Below are 13,092 nucleotides of genomic sequence, written 5' to 3'. Positions count from 1 at the left end.
TGTTCTAACTATTCTTGATTCAATCTTGGAAGGTCATATGTATCCATAAATTTATCTATTTCTTCTAGAATTTCCATTTTGTTGATATATCCTTGTTGATAATAGTCTTTAATAATATTTTATATTTCTATAGTATCAGTTGTAATGTGTTCTCTTTCATATCCGATTTTACTTATTTGGGTCTTCTTTCTTTTTTTATTATAATTTAAGTTCTGGGGTACATGTACAGAAAGTGCAGGTTTGTTACATAGTTATACACGTATCATGGTGGTTTGCTGTACCCATCAACCCATCATCTACATTAGGTATTTCTCCTAATGCTATCACTCGCCTAGCCCCCGAACTCCTGACAGGCCCTGGTGTGTGATGTTCCCCTCCCTGTGCCAGACCACTTGACTTCAGCCCCATTTCCAGGGGAATGAATGGTTCTATCTCACTCGTGTTCTAGGCGCCACTGGGGTGTGAAAAAAGAAAAACTCCCGCAGCTAGCTCGGTGCGTACCCAAACATCCACCCAGTTTTGTGCTAGAAACCCAAGGCCCTGGTGGTGTAGGCACTGGAGGGAATCTCCTGGTCTGTGGGTTGCAAAGACCATTGGAAAAGCACAGTATCTGGACCAGAGTGCACGGTACAGTCCCTAATGACTTCTTTTGACTAGGAGAGGGAGTTCCCCGATCCCTTGTGCTTCTCGGGTGAGGCGATGCCCCCCACTACTTTGGCTCGCTCTCCTTGGACTGCACCCAATTTCCAACCAGCCCCAGTGAGATGAACTGAGTACCTCAGTTGGAAATGCAGAAATCACCCGCCTTCTGTATTAATCTCCCTGGGAGCTGCAGACCAGAGCTGTTCCTATTCGGTCATCTTGTCTCTTCACTGGGTGGTCTTTCTTTTATTGTGCTCAGAGAGATACAGAATAGAGTACTTGTCACCAGAGGATGGGAAATGGATGGAGCAGGGGGAACAGGGAAAGGACAATTCATGGATACAAAATTACACCTAGATAGGAGGAAAAAATTTTCATTTCTATAGTATTATAGAGTGACTACAGTTAACAATAATTTAGTATATATTTTCAAACAGTTAGAAGAGATTATTTTGCAACTTCCCAACACAAAGAAATAATAAATGTTGGAGGTGATGGATATGTTAATTTCTCTGAGTTGATATTTACATATTTTATACATATGTCACTCTCTACTTCATAAATATAAAAAAATTAAAAAGCCAAAAACAAAAAGGGCCACCATAAGTGTTAGGCAATCCGTGTACCAGGAGAACAATCAACCTCAATGGAAAGAGATTGTGCCTTTCCTTTAACTACAACAGAATTCCTGTGCTTGCTTCTGACTCACTCAACTTTATAAGTTACAGGCCTTATAACTTATATAGGACTTCTGAGTCCGTCAATGTAGTTTGGAGGAGAAAGTAATCATACTGGCCAAACTGGGGTTCTAGGAATGGGTCAGCCCTACCTAAGCCATATGGGGTCAAAGTCAGAGAAGTAAAGTTAATGAATACTGGATGGGGATAATCAACAGAAAGGAAACAGAGATATATACCAGCTGAGTCAGTGAAATTTGATCAAAGACTATTGGGAAAGGTGTGGTTAGTAATTAGGAAGAATAATAAAGAATAGTGCCATGTTTCAGGGATTGTCTCAGAAAGTCATTACCACTTTTAGACCCAAAGAGGCCAAAAATGAAGCAGTTCTGGAATCCAGGGAGAGATCTATATAGAAAGGGATGCTTGAGAAGAGGAGGGGGTGCAGTCAACCAATTTTAATAGAGGGGCACAGTCAGTCAGTGATGACCTGACAGGGCAGTAAATGTTGAAACAAGTTCTCTGAACTCACTTTTCCTATTTCCTTTGAGTGCCTCCCATCCCAACTGCAAGTCACAGAGCAAGATAGCTGATTGTTGATTACTTTTACTTATTTTGTGTATAAGATAAGACAAGATCATCTCTACAGATAAACACTTTTAAGAATTTCATGTGCAAATTTTCAAATTCCTCTGTTTTTACAAAGCACAGAACCATAAGCACATACACGTATATATTCACATATATTTATGTGTTTCATTAAAAACATACATATATACAGAATCACATACATGAGTACATAATTATTTGTATGTGTATGTCTCACACAATGGTCATTTCATGTATATTGTTCTGTAAGTTGCTATTAATATAATAAATTATAGATATCTTTCCAAGTTAATATATTTATATTTCTATTATTTTATTGAATATACAAAATTCCTCATAAATTTTTATAATTTTTAAGCCATTATCCTCTTGAGAGACTTTTAGGTTGTTTCTGAGTTTGTGCTATTACATACATAGCTATGATATATTCCCATTTACATATCATTATGAATGTTGGGGTACATGTGTCATGCTTATACAGATTTTTATGGTACTATCCTTCATAATTATTCTCCGATATTAAATTTTGTACATTTAAACATGAAATATAGTGCTCTTTCAACTTTGCAAAATCTGTATGTTTCCCATCTGTGTTAGTTTCTTGTGCTGCCCTAACAAACTACAACAAATTTGTTTCCTTAAACAATAGAAATGCATGCCCTCACTGCTCTGGAGGCCACAAGTCTGCAATCAAAATGTCAATGGGATAGGCTCTTTCCAGAAGTTCTGAGAGAGAAGGTGTTCCATGCCTCCCTTGTAGTTCTTGTGGCTGTGAGCAATCCTGGGCATATCTTGACTTATAGCTCCATCATTCCAACCTCTGCCTCTGCCTTCACATGAATTTCTTCCCTTGTGTCTGTGTCTTTTCCCTTTCTGTCTTTTATTAGGATATCTGCCATGTCATTAGGCTTAGTGTAGGCCCTAAATCCAGGATGATCTCACCTCAAGATCCTTAAATTAATTATATCTGCAGAAATTCTACTTCTAAATAAGGTCACATGCACAGTACTAGGGGGTAAAATTTGAACATACCTTTTTGGGAACACAGTTCAACCTCCTACAAAAACTCATATTTTATTTCACCAGTATGTGACAATCTTTTTTTAATTATTTCTTTATTTTGTGTTTCTTGTATCGTTATTGAGTGTTAGTGCATTAGTCTATTCTCATATTGCTATAAGAACTGCCCAAGACTGGGTAATTTATAAAGAAAAGGAGTTTAATTGACTCATAGTTCTGCATGGCTGGGGTGGTCTCAGGAAACTCACAGTCATGGAAGAAGGTGAAGCAAAGACATCCTTCCCAAGGCAGTAGTAGAGGGAAGTGCAGAGTGAAGGAGGAAGAGCCCCTTGGAAAACCATCAGACCTCGTGAGAACTCACTATCATGAGAATAGCTTTGGGGAACCATATCCATGATCCAATCACCTCCAAGGAGGTCCCTCCCCCAACACCTGGGGATTACAATTTGGATAATTCAGATGAGATTTGGGTGAGTACACAGGGGTAGACCATATCATGACACCCCTGACCCCTCCCAAATCTCATGTCTTTTCACATTTCAAAACTAATCATGCCTTCCCAAGAGTCCTCCAATGTCTTAACTCATTTCAGCATGAACTAAAAAGTCCACAGTCAAAATCTCATCTTAGACAAGCAAGTACCTTCCACCTATGAGTCTGTAAAATCAAGTGCAAGTTACTTACTTCTTAGATACAGTGAGGATACAGTCATTAGGTAAATGCTCCCATTCAAACTGGGAGAAATTGGCCAAAACAATGGAGCTACAGACCCCATGCAAGTCCAAAATCCAATAGGGCAGTCATTAAGCATTAAAGTTCCAAAATGATCTGCTTTGAGTCCATGCCTCACATCTAGGTTATGCTGATGCAAGAGGTGGGCTCCCATGGTCTTGGGCAGATTTATCCCTGTGACTGCAGAGTACAGTCTCCCTCCTGACTGCTTTCACAGGCTGACATGGAGTGTCTGTAGCTTTTCCAGGTGCATGGGTGCAAGCTGTCAGTGGATCTACCATTCTGGGGTCTAGAGGATGATGGGACTCTTTTCACAGCTCCACTAGGCAGTGCCCAAGGGAAGACTCTGTGTGGGGGCTCCAACCCCACCTTTCCCTTCTGCACAGCCCCAGCAGAGGTTCTCCATGAGAGCTTTGTGCCTGCAGCAAACTTCTGCCTGGACATCCAGGCATTCTCATACATCCTCTGAAATCTAGACAAAGGCTCCCTAACCTCAATACTTGACTTCTGTGTACCTGCACTCCAAACACCATGTATAAGCTGCCAAGGCTTGGGGCTCTCATCCTCTGAAGCAATGGCCTGAACTGTATGTTGTCCCCTTTTAGCTACAGCTGGGAAAGACAGAACCAAGTCCCAAGACTGCACAAAGCATCAAGGCCCTGGGCCTGGCCCATGAAGCCATTTTTTCCTCATAGGCCTCTAGGCCTGTGATGGGAGGGGTCACCATGAGGCCCTCTGACATATCCTGGAGACATTTTCTCTGTTGTCTTGGTGATTAACATTTGGCTCCTCATTACTTATGGAAATTTTTGCAGCTGGCTTGAATTTCTCCCCAGAAAATGGGTTTTTCGTTTCTATCACATAGTCAGGATACATATTTCCAAGTTTTTATTCCCTGTTTCCCTTTTAAACATAGGTGCCAATTCCAAACCATCTCTTTGTGAATGCATAAAACTGAATGCTTTTGAGAGCACCCAAGTCACATCTTGAACACTTTGCTGCTTAGAAATTTCTTTATCCAGATACCCTAAATTATCTCTTTCAAGTTCAAAGTTCCACAGATCTCTAGGGCAGGGGTGAAATGCTACCAGTCTCTTCACTAAAGTGTAGCAAGAGTCACCTTTATTCCATAAATTAAAAAGTTACTCATCCCCATCTGAGACCACCTCTGCCTGGGCTTTATTGTCCATATCATTTTCTGTTTTTTGGTCAAAGCCATTCAACAAGTCTCTAGGGAGTTCCAAACTTTCCCCCATCTTCCTGTCTTATTCTGAGCCCTCCAAACTGTTCCAACCTCTGCCTGTTACCCAGTTCCAAAGTCGCTTTCGCATTTTCTGTTATCTTTATATCAGTGCCTCACTACCTCGGTACCAATTTACTGTATTCGTCAATTTTCACACTACTGTAAAGAACGTCCTGAGACTAGGCAGTTTAAAGAAAAGTGGTTTAATTCACTCATATTTCTGCCTGGCTAAGGAGGCCTCAGAAACCCTACAATTATTGCAGAAGGGGAAGCAAACAGGTACTTCTTCACATGGCAGCAGGAGAGAGAAGTGCCAAGCAATGGAGAAAAAGTGACTTATAAAACCATCAGTTTTCATGACAGCTCACTCACTATCAGGAGACTAGCATGTGGGAACCACCCCCATGATCCAATCACCTCTGATGAGGTTCCTCCCCCAACATATAGGGATTAAAAGTTGGATTACAATTGAAGATGAGATTTTGGTGGGGACACAGAGCCAGACCATATCAGTTAGTTTCTTTACATGTTTGTTAGGTTATTCTTATGCTAATTGTCTGGGATTTTTCATTTGTATTTCTTTATTAGTTGCAGATTTAAAATATATTATCAATAATAGATCTATGTTGTATGATACATTGGAAGTATATTCTATCATTTAAATTTTTGGGGGGGTTTAAACTTATATTAAACTTATATTATTTCCTGCCACACAAAATATCTACTTTTTGCTTTGTCAAAACTGTTAATCAGTCTTTTGTGGTTTTCTTTTTTTTTTTTTTTTTTTTTTTTTGAGATGGAGTCTTGCACTGTTGCCCAGGCTGCAGTGCAGTAGCATGATGTCTGCTCACTGCAACCTCTGCCTCCTGGATTCAAGTGATTCTCCTGCCTCAGCCTCCCAAGTAGCTGGAATTACAGGCACCTGCCACCATGCCTGGCTAATTTTTTGTATTTTTAGTAAAGACAGGTATTCACTATGTTGGTCACGCTGGTCTTGAACTCCTGGCTTCGTGATCCATCTGCCTCAGTCTCCCAAAGTGCTGGGATTACAGGTGTGAGCCACTGTTCCTGACCAACTGTTAATCATTTTTGTGAAAAATTTTGGAATCTACCTCATGCTTAAAAAACATAAAACTTATAAAAATACTTTCCTGTAGCTCATGCTAAATTTTTGCCCTTTTGAGTAAACTTTGAGAGCCTTAATTTGGTTGAAATTAATTTTTGTACATGCTGTATGGAAGAGAGCTGTCATTTTCCTCAATGGGTATGGCAGTTTGTTCCTAAATAACTTGTTAAATATCCTATTATTTATCAACTTTAATAAAATGTTTTCATCTTTCAAACTTTTCATATACTTTGCTATGTTTTGGGATTATTAAATTTACTTTCTAAAATTTATTTCTCTAAACTTTTCTATACTTATCTATTACTGTTTTCTTGATAATGTTTTATAAATTATGCTTATTGTATAAGTTTGGCTTCATTTGTCAAAATTTTACATATTTGTGTGAGCACTCTCTTACATTTATTCTTCCAGCTGAAATGTGAAATTACTTGCAAAATTATAAAAAAATAGAATTACAATTTAAATTGAATTATAATTTATTTGTTATTTAAGATGGAGAGACATCATCCCATCTAGATGATAATTGTGCAGTTATTAAAAACTTATCTAAAATACTTTATTAACATTTTATATATTTTTCAATATTGTCTTATATAGGTTTACATTAAATATGTATCTTCATATTTTATAATTTTATCTTTGATTTTTGCTTTGTTTTGTATTTTTTAGATTCGATTTGTTTTTCCTGCATATATTCTAATTAGCCATTGCCAACATAAATGAAACAACTTGAATTCAAGTATTTATTTTTTCTAGCATGTCATCTGATTGAATATCCTTAATTTTTGGTTGAAATCAAAAAATAAAACGATAGCTTCGATGGAGATGATAATGACTAATATGGCTAATAGTCATTATCAATTAAAATTTTTCAAGTGTCTGATACTTTGCTAATCACTTTACTGGTGTTATTAGATTGCATCGTCGTAACATTCATGAGAGAGTGGTCAATATCTTTCTCCACAGATGAGGAAATGGAAGTTTAGAAGAGTTAAATAATTGCCTACAGTCTTTCAGGTAACACATGTCTATTCCAAAATAAAGTCTATTACTGACTTCTGAGGTCTATCATCAACCATAAGCCTATATAATATTTCCTCTTTTTAAGCTAGACACTCTAAAGTAATGCTAAATAGTAATGACATAGTGATGAGACCCAGCATTTCTCTTTGATTGTGAATTTGCTAGAATGTCTCAATACATTTACTATGGTATTTGTTAATGTCTAAAACCCTTTCTCAATTTTTAAGAAAAATTTTCTTTCACTTATATTTCTTTAAGCTTTTATAATCAGTAACAAATGTTGAATATTATTAACTTTTTTGTCTATTGATATCACAATATGCTAAATGACTAGAGTCTATTAAATGATTTCCTGAAGTTACTATCTTGCACTTGGAGATAAGCTCTACTTCTATGTTGTTGTATTTGCTTATTTCATAGTTTTAAATTTATATAAGATTACTTCTTCATAGTTTAACTTTTTAGTGGCATCTTTATCATATTTTGGAATGAAGATATGTAACCTTAGGAAGATATCTATCTTTGTCTATGCTATGAAATAATTTTATAACATATATATTGTCTATTACCAAAAGATTTGATAAGATTTACCTACAAGTTCACATGAGATAATAAACTTTTCGGTTTAGTCGTTGAAACCCTTTATATTTCTTCTATGACAATCTGTGCTCTATAATATCTTTGAGTTTATTTTAAAAGTTTATATTGTCCCAAAATATTGCTTCCCTCATTAAATTATTTATATTTACTTTTATAAATGTTTACATAAAATTGTTTATAATATCTTAGTGGGATTTCGTGTCTCTATTTTTACTGTAGTACATGTTTCTCTCTTTTTTCAAAATTATAATTATCTACTTGATTTCACCACCTTTTAATTTTATTAACGTTTCTTTCATAATAGGTTTGCTGTTATTTACAGAAATATTTAAATATCCCTATTATTTTTTCCTTTCTTACATTTAAATTGTTTTCAGTTCAATGTCAACTTATTATCTATTAGTCTTTCTTATTTATTAATAAGATAATTAAAAGCTTTCATTTCTCTTCTGACTATGGTTTTAGATGCATGTCATATGTTTATTTTATGATGTGAACTAATTTTTCCTAAACTTTAAGCGATTTGGAATTACAATTTTATTTTATACCCATTTTATTCATTTAAATTAATTTTTATTGTAGACCATTTACACGTGGTTTATTATTTCACAGGACTCTGCTGTTTGAATTGTAGCAAAGAAAAGAAAATGACTTCTAAATTTTCAACACTTGGGAATTTATTGAAATGTTTATTTTATAGCCAATTATATGCTGTTATTTATTTACTTATCATTTTTGGGTTCCTGATTGTTTCTGGGTCACTGAGAAAATATGCATTTAAATAGGGTGTAAACTCTCATGAATAGAAATCAAGTCACCCTTGTCAATTTTATAATGTAACCTTGTATATCTTTATGGTTTTACAATCTATCTGATCTGTCAAATTCTGACTTATATTGCTTGTATTATTCATGGATTATCCTCTTTTATTAATATTTTTCTGATGAAAAATATGCTTCTCTATTTTGACCAAAGTCTTAAATTTTGTGTTATTTAATATTACCATTGCTTCTTATATTTTATTTCTGTGCTTTCATCTTGCTAATATACTATCTTGTAGGGTTTTTTTACTTGCAAGATTTATGTGACAATTCATTTCAGATGTGTCTGTTGTAAACAGTGCATAGGTAGATTTTTAACCTAATTTAAGTATATTCACCAATATATTGGTATAAAATCCTCATTCTTTAACTTTTACCTTATAATTTAAGCCTAAGCAAGTCATGAAACATAAGGAGTCATTGCAGATAATATTAAACAGTTCTTATAGCTCTCAATCATTTCTTTATTGTTTTTATATTTTGATTATCTTTGGCAAGCTTGCTTCAAATAAATAAAGACCCATAAAGTAGTAAAAGGTAGTGTATATAGATACCTACAATCTTTTGGTTGCATCTTTACAATCTGTATCCACAGAAATACTTATTTTCTAACAGAAAAAGCAGTAAAATATTTATATTATTCCATAATGAACCACTTAAATATACAGCCACCTTCAAAAATGAACTAGAGTTATAAATGTTAAAAAAGAAATGCCTCCTGATTTTCTGAGTCTGTCCCTTCAGCTTTGTTTCTTGCTATGCTGAAATGTCCTTCAACAAAATTGTCATTTTCCCTAACTTTGTCAAAATCAGATTGCAAGAGAAAAACAAAGTGATGTGATTGAGAAGAAGAAATTGCCAATATAGGAGGAAAATAAATCCAATCAGGGCTCAGGGTAATCCTTGGTATCACCTATAGCAACTCTGTAATCATACTGATGTAGAAATTAAGTCTCTCAGAAGTTAGACAGATTGCCTGAAGTTACATTGTTTCAGGAAGATCATTAAAACCCTAACCAAGAATTTCTTTCTAAACAAGAAAACCTGGCATAGAAAAAAAGGTTATAGGTTTTTAATCAGTCAGGCTGGGGATATATCCTGACTTTACCCATGGTAGTACAAAGACAGACAAACTTGGCATCAAACCCTATGTCTTCATTTATTAATGCTGAAAATTTATAACGTTCCTTAACTTCTAAGCCTGAATTTTCTCTGAAAATGAGTAGAATATGATCTATTATGGAGCACAAACATTGCTCTAAGGAATAGATTAGACTGCACATAGAAAGCACCTAGCACTGTGCCCAGCACCTAATTACTCCCCAACAAGTATTAGCTTCCTTCCCCACTCCTTGATTAAACCAGTGCACAGTGGCTTTGTAGGAGTCAGATTATTTATGGAAATAATGCCTCCATGTCACTATTTGAATGCAAGACAATGCTGGTTGAGATTAATCTAGAACCCAGCTAAACAGACAATATAATCTCAGAAAGTAGGTGGACCAGGATGGAAAAGGAATGGGAAAGTTAGGGGATTCTATTCTCTTTCTTCACTAATGTCCAGGAAACACTCTTTTTTTTTCTCCTCAGGCATAAAACTTGAACGTGACTTTTCATTTTTTAAAATTTCCAGAAAAACCTCTTGGGTCCCAGAGGGAACTATCAAAAGGAATTAAATTGTTATGTTTTCCAGAGTTAGAAAATAAATGGAGAGGAGGTGTATATAAAGATTTTTTTCCTGATATTTGTTTTTTCCATGTGATTAGTATATAAAGGCCTTATGTAATCCTGCTACAGCATCATTTCAAACATTCACTCAATGTCTCATTAGCAAGGCCTGGGAATGTATTTGGCTCCTTCTGGCATTGCCTGAGCCTAACCTTCAGGTTAGGCAGCCATTGATTTTAGCTTCCATTGTTCTGTGAAACACATCTGGGTCCCTAATTAACAATTCTCTAAGTTGGAGACAAATCTGCTATTGCTGGAACACGTCTGATTGAAAGCACAGACATAATGCTTACAAAATGTTGGGGGTGGGGGAAAGTGATTGAAAGTAAGATTATAAATTACTCTTGGCTTTAGACTTCCCTCAAGCCACGTAAAACAAAAAACATTTATCTTTGGAAATGGAATTAGTCTTTTTTTTCCCTATTATCTAATCAATGCTTATTATTCCTCTCAGCCTGGTTCTCTAGTTGGTTGGGGAACTTGAACGGAGACCCCACTTTTCTCATGCGATCTTTCCCACCTTTCTTCATTTCTTTCTCGTTGGAAATTTTTCCAAAAATGGCACTTGGTTAGCACACAAAAGCCTTCAATATGTCAGGTGAAACAGTTCAATACCTGTAATTAGTGACCTTGTTTTATTTAAGTCTCCTTCACAGGAAGAAATTTGATTTTATTAACCCTCCTTTTTTGGTAAATGACTGTGGAATATGAAGCATCTGCATCCAGCATTTTTAAGTACATCCTGAAAATTCAGAGAGGTCTAGGCTTAATGACACATAAGCGCACATGCAGTTGGTGTTCTGTATTTTGCAATAATGTTCGAGGTTTTACCTCTGTAGTATGAATGTACCTTTGTCTTGTATATATTGTTTGGCTTTCAGTAATTCACTTGGACACTAGCAGCATAGATACAATAGTGCAGATTCAAAACACTTCAAAGTATTTCATTTCAAATGTAAGATTAGGTTGCATACATTTTCTGCCATGATTAGGTAGCTTCGCAAATCAGCCTCTCTCTATTTTAACTCTGCACAGCAGGCAAACTCTCTAAACCCAAAGGAAAAAAAAAAAAGCTCTTTCTTCCACTCTTTACATACTCTTCTTCTATATTATCATCTCTGGCCATCTACAGCCCAGAAGCTGAGATTTAGTCAGAGTTGGCATCCCAGGAACTGTCTGACACAAGTCTCTTAACATTCCTTGGTTTCAGAATCCTCCTTGTTAAAATGAAGAGGTTAAACCAGCCATAACACGGGGTTTCCTTGCTGATTCTCCAGCACAGGAGTCCTCAACTCCCTGGGCTGTGGACCAGTGTCAGTCCATGGCCTATTAAAGGAACCAGGCCACAGAGCAGGAGGTGAGTGGCAGGCCAGCAAGCATTACTGCCTGAGCTGAGCTCCACCTCCTGTCAGATCAGCTGCAGCATTAGATTCTCACAGGAGCGCAAACACTATTGTGACCTGTGCACACAAGGGACCTAGGGTGCACTCTCCTTATGAGAATCTAATGCCTGAAGATCTGAGGTGGAACAGTTTTATCCTGAATCCATTCCCCCGCCCCCAAAAGTTTCTTCCACGAAACCAGTCCCTGGTGCCAAAAACGTTGAGGACCGCTGCTCCAGCACACTCCTCGAATCGTGCTAATCACATTGCTTTTGAAAAAAATAGAAATGCCTTTCTGTTCCCCTCACTGGACTGAGAATTGAGGGACAACAGGCAGACCTTTCCAGTGATGATTTTATTCTATATACTTCCAGCTCACCTCTGCCTCTAGTGGCCTTAACATTGTCCTGCCCCAGTGTCCTTCATCTGTTGCAGCGTGTGAAACCTCAGGAAACACACAATAAATGCTTGTGAAATGAATGGTTTCAGATAACTCTTCCTCCTGCAGAGATTCAATGATTGGGGTGTTTCTAAGAGGCTAGTGTACCCCATTCAGACACCCAGAAGGAGAGACTAGTGCGATACGGAGGACAAGTTTGGCAGAAAGACTTCATTTCCTTTTTTGTTTTGTTTTGTTTCCTGAATATTACAAATACCTTCACCTCTGTCTCTCAGTTTTGGCTAAATGCCAAAACATGCTATGTATCATGGCCTGTAAAATACTAATACGAAGTCATTTTTCCCAAGGGAAAGTTAGGAAGAGATAGTATTCTTTCACCTCCCATGTGATAAGGCACTGAGGACAGCCTTTATGATTAACAACAGACGAGTGTCTTCAACCACCTCTGCTCTCTTTACCCACAGACCAGTTTCCAACTCCTCAAGTTGTTATTTTAGTGTAGCAGGGATTTCACTAGTTCAGAAACTGCAGGAAGGGAGCAATATAAAAAGCCCATTAGTCCCAAACATCTCAGATTTCTTCCTTCAAAAACAAGCACATCAAGAGTCAAATGCTAGCCTCAATTGTTTTCTTGTTCTAGACTCCAGTATCCACAGGTGCTATCAAAACGCTCTTGGAATTAAGAGGCCATCTCTGCGAAGACCAGAAGGACCCACTGGTCCTTTATACCTTTATGTGAGTAAAGCTCCTCTGCACACAGCCTCCTTAGTATTGGGAAGGGAGTTAAAAAAGGAAAAACATGAAAACTGCTGGGGTTTGAAGGACTCAAAACTTTACTTCTCTCTTTTTTCTTATGTAAACTACAGAATCAATTAAGAAATAGATTTAGAAGTTAGATATTAGATTGTTAGGTCTGCGGAGAAATGGGATCCCATTCTTTGAGTGGACTCTCAAACTGAAGTTCTGTGCCATGGTAGGAAGAGCTGGACCATAAAGGTTCTTCTTCACTGGGACCTGATACTACAACTGAAGTGTGAACTACGAGTAGAGAAAGTGTGCTCCCTGCAGGTAGGCACTTCCTACCAGGAA

At 36.8% G+C, this 13,092-nt stretch overlaps 1 long non-coding RNA gene across 1 annotated transcript in view; it reads left to right on the top strand.

Moving 5' to 3' along the window:
* Window positions 1–12,739, top strand: part of LOC140710531 (uncharacterized) — a 321,317-nt gene extending 308,578 nt beyond the window's left edge. Inside the window, exon 3 of the long non-coding RNA XR_012091600.1 lies at window positions 12,644–12,739. This is a non-coding gene — a long non-coding RNA (uncharacterized lncRNA). The remainder of the gene's footprint in view (window positions 1–12,643) is intronic.
* Window positions 12,740–13,092: the final 353 nt, after the last annotated feature.

Source organism: Chlorocebus sabaeus, chromosome 27, assembly GCF_047675955.1.
Source record: "Chlorocebus sabaeus isolate Y175 chromosome 27, mChlSab1.0.hap1, whole genome shotgun sequence".
Taxonomy (NCBI): Eukaryota; Metazoa; Chordata; class Mammalia; order Primates; family Cercopithecidae; genus Chlorocebus; species Chlorocebus sabaeus.
The sequence above is the reverse complement of the archived record's forward strand: the minus strand, read 5'-3'. Positions and strand labels throughout refer to the sequence as shown.